This window comes from Littorina saxatilis, linkage group LG13, assembly GCF_037325665.1.
Source record: "Littorina saxatilis isolate snail1 linkage group LG13, US_GU_Lsax_2.0, whole genome shotgun sequence".
In the NCBI taxonomy this organism is placed as follows: Eukaryota; Metazoa; Mollusca; class Gastropoda; order Littorinimorpha; family Littorinidae; genus Littorina; species Littorina saxatilis.
In genome coordinates, this window is record NC_090257.1 from 36,530,963 (window position 1) to 36,543,558 (window position 12,596).

The 12,596-nt window shown below is 41.6% G+C and overlaps 1 protein-coding gene across 2 annotated transcripts in view; it reads left to right on the forward strand.

Moving 5' to 3' along the window:
* Positions 1 to 12,596, forward strand: part of LOC138945635 (metalloreductase STEAP4-like) — a 69,991-nt gene that overhangs the window by 23,377 nt on the left and 34,018 nt on the right. Inside the window, exon 1 of one of the 2 annotated variants that reach the window (XM_070317109.1) lies at positions 6,666 to 7,056. The exons of the other annotated variant lie outside the window; for it this stretch is intronic. The gene's annotated coding sequence lies outside the window, so the exon portion shown is untranslated. Of the gene's footprint in view, positions 1 to 6,665; positions 7,057 to 12,596 lie in introns of those variants that run through there. 2 annotated transcript variants of the gene reach the window in all.

Genomic DNA, 12,596 nt, shown 5'->3' on the forward strand with positions numbered 1-12,596 from the left:
TTGTATACGAATGAACTAATAAAAAGCTGTAAAACAGCTGTGTTGTCAAATCGAGTTTTTTTTCCCCAAGTCAGTGTGGCGCCTGCGCAAAACTAATGCGCATAAAAAACGGCGTCTGCTATCAAAACCTGAGATCAACGCATCGACGCAAAAACTGTCATTTTGTAAGTTTGGAACAACAAATAAAGGTCAGAACAGCTATATAATCGCTATTGTATTTTCAGCGTAGCAATAGGGTCCGATATTTAGACTCGAACAAGTATAATGCGACTCGTCTTCGACTCGTCGGCATTATACTTGTCTCGTCTAAATATCGGACCCTATTGCTACGCTGAAAACACAATAGCTGTTAATAATGCCCGGTATAGGCTTTAAGGATGTTGGTTGTTTAGCGTCAGCAGTCGGTCAGATGACGAAACTACTGTAAAATTACCGAAAACGGTGCCGATATTTCGGCGGGTCTGCTGAACTTTGCCAAAATTCTAAAAGCCATTTCAGCAAATTTTCCCCCAAAATAAACTAATATCCCTGTTTACGTTTTTTTTTTGTCTTCGTTTTTTTTCAACACGTGTTTAATTCTTTTTGATACATATATAACATGGCAACGACATCAGACAACATGACAACATCCAATAACATCATCCAATAACATCAGACATACAAGACTAGGCTATATGCATCTGTTTATGGGTAGTTTTATTTGTGTCTGTAATCAATACCAGCAGCGTCTAAGTCGTGGTATCTTTCGAACCCAAAACGCAAATGAGGTTATTATATAAAGTAGGTAAATCAGATTTCCCATTAACCCAATTAGCTGTATATGTGTCAGAATGCTGATAAAAGTGTGTGTGTGTGTGTGTGTGTGTGTGTGTGTGTGTGTGTGTGTGTGTGTGTGTGTGTGTGTGTGTGTGTGTGTGTGTGTGTGTGTGTGTGTGATTGTGTGTGTGTGCGCGTGTGTGTGTGTGTGTGTGTGTGTGTATGTGCGTGTGTGTGTGCGTGCGTACGTGCGTGCGTGCGTGTGTGTTTGTGCGTGTGCGTGTGTGTGTGTGTGTGTTTGTGGATGCGTGTGTCTCGCCTTGTATCTCCGTGTGTGCATGTGCCTGCGCTTGTACGTGTGTGCGCATGGGCGCGTACGTGTGCATGTGTATGGATGTATACGTTTGTCTGTTATTTGACACAAACCTCTTTTTTTTCTCGAAAGAACAACATGTGAAATAGGGATGAAAGCATCCATGACCTTCATCGTTATTTTGTTTTGTTTCTCTCATCATTAGTACATTTCTAATCCCTTTAATGATGCACAAATCCGAATAATAAGAGTATTCCACCAACGCAGTCCCACGATTAACCAGTTACCTTTCGATTTGTTCTTTTATTTTACCTACCTGAGGAGAAGAGAATATCTACATTTTCAACTTCAACTTGTCTAATATTTTTCTTCCCGAGAGGACCATCTTGTTAATAATGACAATAATCAGAGATCTGCTCGTGCTTTGACGTGGTCTCGGTGATTTCGTCATATGTGACCCTCCACCACAAAATGAGTCGCATGTCACCTCGCGCGGTTCTGCGCTAGGCTTAATATAAGTCCGGGGAGTGTCTGGTAACAGTGTGAGGGTCACCTTAGTCACAGGCTTATAACTCAAACAGTTTTCGCTCTTTTCTAAAACGGGTTTCACCACTGGATAGAGCATAACAAACTCTTTGGGAAAATGTAAAAATATGAAAATCATGCAAAGGTGACTTGCGACTCATTCCGTGGTGGAGGGTCACATATTAGCAGAAGGTCACAGCTCAGCTGTGCATTTGTGTCGGTGTCGGATCTCATCAATAATTGCTGGTCATTGTTCTTTCTTTCTTTCTTTATTTGGTGTTTAACGTCGTTTTCAACCACGAAGGTTATATCGCGACGGGGAAAGGGGGGAGATGGGATAGAGCCACTTGCCAATTATTTCTTGTTCACAAAAGCACTAATCAAAAATTTGCTCCAAGGGCTTGCAACGTAGTACAATATATTACCTTACTGGGAGAATGCAAGTTTCCAGACTTAACATTTCTTACATACTGCTTGACTAAAATCTTTACAAAAATTGACTATATTCTATACAAGAAACACTTAACAAGGGTAAAAGGAGAAACAGAATCCGTTAGTCGCCTCTTACGACATGCTGGGGAGCATCGGGTAAATTCTTCCCCCTAATCCGCGGGGGGTGCTGGTCATTGTTAAGTGATAACCAAAGCTTAAGGACAGCACTGGAGGGCAATGCCCGGCCTTGGCTGTGGTGTATGTCTTCCTAATATCTTACCAGACATGATAACACAAGGCACATCAGCCGATCACGGAGTGATCTCTTCTTCATCATTGTAACCAGACCTAGCATGGTTCGCTTATGTTCTACACATGCTACGCATGGCCATCCTGAACTCAGGTCAAAATGAGTTCGGCTCATTCTCTCCCTGACAGGATGCCTTGAGTTTCCTTGCAAGGAAACCTTTTTTTTTTAATTTTTTTTTTTAAACATATTTAGAGCTTTTTGTAAATGTGTTATTGATATAAGCAGATTTGCGATCGTCGATAATGATTTTTCATGGTGTTTTGTAATTTTTGAATTAAAGAGGAATGTTTTATTTTAGACAGTTTCAAGCGAGCTATTTTTCGCGGATGTATTTACTGTGCAAACAACTCTAAATGTGGCAACAGTGTCACGTGATAATCCACCGTTTGGTTTAGGCGGTCGCTGGAGCAGACGATTTTTTGACAGTGATGCAACCATACATTACGGTCTCCTTCCGGCAGCAGTCCCAAAATTTCGACTTGTTTTGACCTTAGAACGATGTCTTTATCATAACTGTGAAGAACAGAACGGAGACAACTGTCGACGTCGGCCAATCTGCAATCATTTTCGTCTCGCGAACACTGCTAGCGAACAACATATGGGAGATAACTCTGTATTCTTCTTTTGATCGATTCGCGTAGGACTGTACTGTCTGTAGCGTCCGGTCAGAGGGACTTAAAGCGATAGCGTGGAGCGATGATGAATCAGAATGACGCATGGCTTTAAGCGGAAGGTGAAGGTCATTTCGGGCATGGTTCTCTAGCACAAAGGAGAATGATGACCTCCAGGGTCAACTGTCGAAGGTCGGATTTTCTTTAAGTCTGCGTGATCTGCAACACAACTCAGTGGCACATTTGAATAAACGAATTGACTTTGGGGTAAATATTCGGGCGTTTCTCACAAATTTTGCTGTACCTCAGTAAAGATGCAGTGCAGGGGTCACGAGGGTCACAGCATTGCTGAAGCAACGATTTGTGTTTTTGTCGCAGATTGGGATATTAACAGTAAAAAGCTTTACAGAACTATCGCACAGATGCCTACACATACCTTTGGTATTGACAGCCAAACGAAACTTTATGCGGTTTGTCAGTTCGCATCTCCCACCAAAATGTAATTAATATTTCGTCGGCGAAATCGTGGGACCTCGTGAGTGACTTACCACCAAGAGTCACTTACGACTGAGGTCACACGATTTCACCGACGATTTTCCGTGATTAGTTTCTGGGAGGGAAAGGGAGGGGGTGGGGGGTCGCGGGCCATGTCGATTTTAGTGAAAGTTCAAACAAGTGGAGCTGTCAGTGATCACAAAAATGTTCGCGGCAAAACTGACATTTGTTGAACAATTCATATGCATCAAACACGTCGAACAGCTAGCTAGGTTATTCCTGTACGTGAAAATACGTGGGTTTTTTTTTTAACCTTGAAGTGCGACGGCCGCCTTGTTGTTTTTCAATGAACCCCGGTGTGAAAGGAGGAAGTGTCCGCTTGTTTGAAAGTCCGGCGGACTTCTATTCATAGGAAGATGTGTCCCTGGACTTTGTGTCCTAGGAACATAAGTCCCTGGACTCCATTTCCTGGGAAAAGGTGTCCTATTTCCCAGGCTGGAAAGTCCGCACAGGAGCGTTGAGATAGGACACATATTAAGGACAGAGAGTCCACTTTTAGGACTTATTTTTCGGACTGAGAGTCCGCTTTTAGGACTTATTTTTCGGACTGAGAGTCCGCTTTGTTCTCCGCAGTTGAAGTGATAATTGAAGTCATGTCCACATTGTTGCAAGTTTTCTTATTGTGTATATGCTTAGGACACACACACACACACACACACACACACACACACACGCACACACACACACACACACACACAACACACACACGCACGCACACACACACACGCACACGTATATCAAAGCGAATTTTTAATTTAGCAGGTAGTTTTCTGATGTTCTGTCCCCGCACCATCTGGTTTGTGTGTGACAGCAATTTGTAGACTCCCCTAAATTTAAAACAGTGCATTGCTAGCAATGCCAGGTGTTGACACTTTCACGAGTGTTAGGCTGTACAGTACCCGACGAAAGAAACCCAACTCATTCACGCCCACTGTTGCAAGTGATTTTTCGTCATTTTTAAATTGTCGTAAAATATGAACCAGATAAGGTACATAAAAAAAGAAAGACAGATTCGTGGAGGATATTTTACTGGCTGTCCGATTAGTGCATATTATTTGATCTTTTTCTTCTTTTACCTTTTTATAAACTGTGTTATACAGGGTAGGGGTCAAGCGAGTCGTGATTATTGCATGCGAACATGTCACTTCGACACGCTACAAAATTCGTAAAAATGTTGGGTTTTTTAGGGACATAAACTGATCATGAGAGGCTAGATTAGTTAAGTTAAGGTTAGTTTAATAACTTCTCGTGTCATCAATAGGTGACAAAATTATTAATTCTTTGATACTTGTCAAAATTCATTAACAGGTGTTAAAAAAAAAGGTAGTTTAATTGTAACGGTAACTGATCATGAGAGGCTAGATTAGTTAAGTTTAGGTTAGTTTAATTGTAACAGTAACTGATCATAAGAGGCTAGATTAGTTAAGTTTAGGTTAGTTTAATTGAAACGGTAGCCGTGAAGGCGTTGTGGAGCGGACAAAGTAAGAAAAATCGTCTGGAAAAGGCACTTTAAGGCACCGTTATCAGGGTTTAACCTGGGAGAAAAAGGCAATGGGACATTTGTCCCCCTCAACCAAATTCCTATGGGACATAGTCGAAGGCAAGAAGCGCCAAAGAGGCCTGTACGCGTTTTGAACAAAGATGTAAATTAGTGCAATATGGTGCCATCTGAGAATTAGCCGCTATATCGTGTTATCTCTGTATGTGTGTGTGTGTGTGTGTGTGTGTGTGTGTGAGTGTGCGTGTGTGCGTGTGTGTGTGTGTGTGTGTGTGTATGTGTGTGTGTGTGTGTGCGTGTATATATATATATATATATATATGTGTGTGTGTAATCCGATGTACAGTGTACATTTGCTGGTGCAGTGGAACGTAATCTCAATGCGCCCTTTGACGCACTGACGCAAATTGTGATGGGACATTTTCAGATGTAATGCGCCAATGGCGCCGGGCGCACTAGTAAATGAAACCCTGCCGTTATTGTGTACCGATTTAATTTATATTTGATGAAAGTTCAATGTGAATATTTTTAATGACGCCGATTGTAAGACTTTCAGGCATGCACGCCGCTTTTTTATTTTTTATTTATTATTTTTTTAACAGGGATTTAACCTGTATTTTATAAAAGGGCAATATGACACCGATCGCCGTAAGAATGACAGCAGCAGCTGCAAGCAATGTCGTAAAAATATTCACCACCGCTGAAACGTTACTCTTCTCAAAAAGAGGTAAATAAAAGTCGACTAAACAGAAAAACTCTTTCTTTGCATTAGAAGCATGGCAGATGTATGCTGTAAAGTAACATATAAACATAATTTTCTGATTTAACAACAGTGCCTTCGTTCGGCAGGCTCTACTTTCTGGGGTCGCAAAACGTCCTTTACTTTCGTCCGGCGTTTCATCAGTATAATCAGTTTTAACAGAGAACACTTCATGAAACATTCAGAGAAGTATTAATTAATTTCAATAATTAGGTTGATTCATTTACTTGAGTATACGTACTGTACATTCATTCGTTCCAGTAAAAGTTAAAATATGTTACTGGTGAGCATTAAAATGTCTGAAATGTTGTGTCACGCAATGGTATCCTGCTTTTTGAGGACAACATGTACTGACCATTTTATTTGCAGAAAGACGTCGGACTGCCACCACTGAACTGTCGATTGAGGAAGAAAAAAACCCAAGTTTCCCAACCGCAGTTCCGTGTCCGCTGAGTGGTTTTTGGATTGATTCATTGTGATACCCCCCGCCCCCCCCCCACACACACACACACACACACACACACCCCATGCATATCATAGCTGACGTCACTGAGTGTTCGGGGCCGTAAATCCTTATTCTCTGAAACGCTGATATTCGGCACAGGCCCACGAAAGCTAAAACTTTTCAGTAGTACACATGCTGGTGTGTGTATGTTATCGTGATGACATCAAAACTTGTTGAAGTTCTAGATAAAACAGCTTTGACAGAAGACACGTAGTAGAACAGAAGCATGTTAACCAAAATTAAAGAAGGTAACAAGTTACTTGATCGTCAGTCACAGGCCGGGCTATCACAGCCTGGCCTGTCGAACACATTCAGCCAATGAAAGAGCAGTGGCCCTGACGTCATGACAACAACTTGTTCAGTCACGTACACAGTGTCAGTTGTTTACATTGCTGTTTCTCCCAATGCTATACGCGGAAGATTGGCTGCCTAACCGCATTCGAAAATAAACCAAAAATAACCATCGCTCCCACGCGTAACTGTCCATTATGATCGAACAGCTTTGGACAAGAGCGAACCATAAAACTCCAAAATGTGTACGTATCGTCTGCTTGCTATAGCGTCGTCTGCTTTTCATCTTCCGGGCCGCTGCGTGCGCATTCTTTAGTTGTGAAAGATGAGGTCAGAGATAAGGTTAAGCGCATAATTTATTACTTTTACGTCACGCAGGGGTCTCCCCCGCAGTCAGACACCGGTGATCGATCGTAGATCAGTCTTCCGGGTAAAACTGACAACAACTGTCGTCTGCTCGAGCTTTCACTTGCTGCTGAAGGCTTCTCGGAGAACGGAAGGTGAGTGGAGGTTTAGTGTTTATTTACTGAGTCGACAGGATTGTTTGCCGTTCACTCTCTCTCTCTCTCTCAAAGCCACTGAACTTCAATGTCGGTCGTATCATGGGGTCAGGTCCAGTTTAGCTGTGTAGCTTCTTGGGTAGTTATGTGACTGTATGTGAACATAAGCTTTATTTAGCAACAGCATGGCATTTCGTAGTAGTAGGAGTGGCACAGTCCTGATCAGATTCGCTTTCGAAACAGACAGTCTTGTGCCTTACATGGTATAGCTATTCCTCTGATACAGTAGTTCCCGGGCCCCGAGTTTGAGGTATGTTTACTTTGTGTAAGAACAGCATGGCATTTCTTGAAACATGTGAGTTACTGAGAAACGCAGGATTTCGCTTTAAAATCAAGTTGAAATCAGGGTCTCCCAGTCCTCATTAGGGTACTCTGACAATGTTGACTTGTAGAATTCTTATTAATCGTCAGTGGAAGCCGGCTAGGATATCCAGATCGTGTACAACTTGTTAGTACAAATTGGCATTGTGTGACCATACAGATAAAGTATATAATGGAGGCCATTAAATGAGAAAACGGTGAAAGAAATCGATTCACAGTGCCAGCTGGTGGACCGCGGCCTCAGACTTTATGTGACGCAATTCTCGCTGTCTCTGTCTCAATCTCTCAGTGTCTGTCGCAGTGAAGACTGTCTGTCTGTCTCTCTGTCTGTCTGTTTGCACACACACTGTGACACACACACACACACACACACACACATATGTATATATATATACACACACACATACACACACACACACACTGACACACACGCTGACACACACTGACACAAACACCCACTGACCGTCACATACACACACACACACACACACACACACACACACACGCACACACACACCGGCGGCCCCCCCACCCCCACCTACACACATTTACACACACTTACACAAAACTACACATATTTATTCACTCAACGAAATACCAACAAATCTGTAAACTCTTGGTTTGTCAACGTTCAATCGCAGTAATGTATGTCGACACGTCATTATTGTGTGTCGCAGCGTCAACCGACACTGCCTGGTCTGGCAAGCGAAATCCGGCTTGCAAGGGCATGCGAATATGAATTGAGTGCACTGTGAAGTAGATAGGCTACACTTAAACGAGAATTGAATGATGTCACGGTGACACAACTCTGTTGTCGTTTGTTTGTTTGTTTTAAAAACCCAAAAGTGTTGGTTATTGGGACCTTAACTTACTGGCAAGACAAAAGATTTTAAATAATTAATCGTTCCAATAACCTCCAATTCTTGTGTTGGTTATTGGGACCTTAACTTACTGGCAAGACAAAAGATTTTAAATAATTAATCGTTCCAATAACCTCCAATTCTTGTGTTTTTTTATTCTGAATTTTTGAACGTTGGCAGTCTACCTGTTTTAGGACGTTTGTTTCAAGTGTTTATTTGTTGTTGTATTTTGTGTTTCCAAAAGCTTCTGTAACTGTAGTGAAGATAAAATTGATAGATTCGGTGGGCCGATAACGCGACTGACACACTTTTAGTTTGACATTCCCACGATCGTCTCGGCCTTAGGAGAATCAGTTCTAGCTTACAAGTTGTGTGTGTGTGTGTGTGTGTGTGTGTGTGTGTGTGTGTGCGTGTGTGTTTGTTTGCGTGTGTGTGTGTGTGTATGTGTGTGTGTGTGTGTATGTGCGTGTGTGTGTGTGTGTGTGTGTGTGTGTAACACACACCGGCACAGAGAGAGACAGCGAGAGAGATGAAATTTGAGCGCGGAAGCTGTATTATTAAAAATGCCGGAAGCATGAAGTTTACAACTGACGGAGAGAGAGAGAGAGAGAGAGAGAGAGAGAGAGAGAGAGAGAGAGAGAGAGAGACAGAGACAGAGACAGAGACAGAGAGAGACAGAGAGAGAGAGAGAGAGAGACAGAGACAGAGACAGAGAGACAGAGACAGAGACAGACAAAAAAATCGACATCCAGTGCTTTACCAAAAAGCAATACATCTTGAGACAATGTTTTGATAACATGATTCATCATCAAATGTCGAGCTGTAAGCAGCAACGGTAATTTTTAATATTCCAACCTTTCAGTTCACTAATAGCATAAAAAACCAACTTTTTCAAGCTTTGAAAATTCGGCCAAAAGCAGGTCTTAATAAGCGAGGGAGTCTTAGACTCAAGGAACATTTACAGACATTGTAAACAGAAAACACCAGAAGAGGGTCTCCCAAAACCGAGTATACGTCAGTTGAAGAAGTGTCGCTGCGGTCCTATGTTCAACCGTGAATAGAGAAGCATACATCAAAGTAAGTCAATTCACACACAATCTGGAAAAACAAAGGTCTCAAAAGGGGGATTGTACATTATTGATTTTTTTCTCACGAAAAGGCCTAATCGTGCACATATTTTCTCTCTTATTTCGTCAGCTCTCATGCCTGTTGTATTTTTGTTCTCGGTGCCATATTGCTGAAATGTCAGAAGGTTCCAGCACACGGCTGCAGACGAGGTGTGCTCCTACCGCTCCTCCCCCCCCCACCCCCCCTTTCGTCTCTTTCCCACACACAAAAACAGGCGTGCACTGTTATAAATAGCATCATAGTAGACGTCTGCTGCTATGGAATTTAGTGGTTTGTGCGGCGTAAGCAGTTTCAGTTTTGTTTGTTGCTTGTCTGTTGTCTCGCGTAGAGATACAAAAGAAATATATTTATTCACAAGCTGACTGGACAATCTCTTACCTCTGTTTCTCACTGCGGTTAACGCTAATTTGTTCTAGATAATCTAGAAGTGTTTTATCTGTTCGTGTTATAAAGGTTAGCATTGATTTTAATTGGTCTGTTTTTGTTCAGTTTAAATGTCGCCATTACTAAATAGTAAGCCTAAAATTGTTTCACGTGGACATTCGCAGGGGTACAACGTGTGAATTGTATAGGCTTGCTGGGCATGTGCGAACTTTTTTTTGTGTCACTGCTGTTATCGGTCATCTTAATTGCGCTATTACTAAATCATAAATTGATTTTCTCGGATGTTGATAATGAGTCGGTTGTGTCTTTTTTTTAACATTTGTTAATGACTTATTTGCCAGACGTTTTCATGATCGAAATTGGTCGCGGAGTACCAGTCAACGTCACCTTTTTGGGGGGCTTTATTAAAATGTATTTATTTATTTGAGGTCGAAGCGCAACATAACACTTGGGTTTTGCTTTTCATGTATTTCTTATATATATATCAACTTCAAACCTTGAGAACCGCCTTGTTTGACTTAGAAACCATCTCACATATTGCAAATCATACATGTTGAAGTGGAGTAACATTAATTGTTCTTGAAGATGAATATTTCCCAAAACCTGAAAGTCCCCCCCCCCCCCCCCCCCCAAAAAAAAAAAATAACCCCAAAAAACAAAAACAAAAAACAAACAGTCGCACAAAACGTAAATTCTTTCCCAGAAACTTGCAAATAACACTCTTTTCAGTTTCTGATTTTTGTATTTTATCAAAACATTAGGATCTTGACAAAATTGAAAAAGCCTTCCAAAGAAATAAAATCGTAATGTTCGTGCCATCTCTGTGGGTTCGTGCCATCTCTGTGGGTTCGTGCCATCTCTGTGGGTTCGTGCCATCTCTGTGGGTTCGTGCCATCTCTGTGGGTTCGTGCCATCTCTGTGGGTTCGTGCCATCTCTGTGGGTGCGGGCAGCCATTATTATTTAGTGTATCGTTCGTTAAAATCACTCACAGGTTTAGAGGTCTATAAGAACTAGTTGCTTTAGTCAGTCAGCGGACAACAACTAGTCCATTAACTAATAAGTTAGTAGACTGCGGGGTTAAGTGTGGGTCGATGGAGTTCATTATCATATCTTAATGGGATGTCGTGCGTTGTATGGCCGATTCTTAATGAAGTATGTCCACGGGGTTATTATTGAGCCGTTTTCCGACCTTGTAAGCAACAACAACATGCGGATTCTTGAAAAAGATATGTGTGTGTGTGTGTGTGTGTGTGTGTGTGTGTGTGTGTGTGTGTGTGTGTGTGTGTGTGTGTGTGTGTGTGTGTGTGTGTGTGCGCTTATAGCATTAAAGATTAAATCCTAAAATATTTACTGTAAAACAGAAGAATTTTTGGGAAGGCGAACAAAAACCAGCAGGTCAATTCCGTGTTGGTAAACACATACATCTTTTCTTATTACGGTAAACACAGACCGTTGTTCTTGTTAATATAAACAAAGTCTTTTTTCGTATTGTTCTTCTACTGCTTTATCCCACAGGTGATCGACATATCATGAGACAAATGGATTTGCTGTCCTCAAAAGGGATCTTTTTCTCTTTGTGTAAAACATGGTTGCTTTTAACAGAAACCCGACAACAGCATTTTTAACTTTGATGTCGATTGACGACGGCATTCAGGAAAACATTGATAGTCCTTAAGCTTTCCAAACGACAAAAAAAAAGTGCCGTCATATCGGCGTATCCACCAAACGTTTTTACACGATGGTGAACAGATGACGCAAAACACACACACACACACACACACACACACACACACACACACACACACACACGCGCGCAAAAAAACTGCTGAAAAATGCACAAAATGTTATTTAAATTCCGGCAAATAAGCTGACCAAAATGCATCCTGGCAAAATCCCAGAGCAGTATATCTCGGTCATTGACTGCTGTAAGGATGCCCAGGAATTTCACAATGTGCACGTGCGATGTGTTGGCCATTATGTTTACACAAATCACTCAACAGGTTGAATGTTCACACTCTGCATGCGATGCCTGATGTTTTGCATGTAGGTGTCATCAACCCCATCACTGAGTTTCCATCAGACCGGCTAACGAGTTGATCGTATCTATACTTCGGTCCGTCACCCCTCTTGTTATGGGGGCCAGGAGGCCCCCATTCATACGGATAGTTTCGAGGTTGACCATGGGCAGCGCCATTTTGTTGTGAAATACGTCATCAGTTTGTGTACACAGGAAGTTGTGACATCCGTCACCCTATGGGAGGGGTGAAGGCAACATTGTTCATCAGTAGAAAGTTGTGAAATCCGTCCCCCTGTGGGAGGGGTGAAGGCAAAATTGGTCATCACTGAATTTGTATGACACAGGAAGTTGTGAAATACGTCACCCTATGGGAGGGTTGACGGCAAAATTGTTCAACAAAAACATCATAGGTCGAACTGTGCAGGGTCAACCGCAACAAACTCAAACCATTCATACTTTGATGTATTGGAGTGACTTATATACCGACATTTTTATTTCTTATTTTCAGCACAGGTGTAGAAAAAAACATGAACCAAAATGTTATTTATTTTCTAATTTAACATTTGTTTTACAAATGTGACCATGGTCTTTGAAACATACAGTGACATTAAACATTGTTATGTTAAAAAAAAGAAGAAAAAAAGAAAAGCTTTTGTGCACAAATCAGAAAATACATTGTACATTTTACCTACAGGCCAAACAAGAGATCCAAGCTAGTTGCACTGATCTAAAAATATATGACAAGTTGTCAAGGACAGGCGCTTGCATT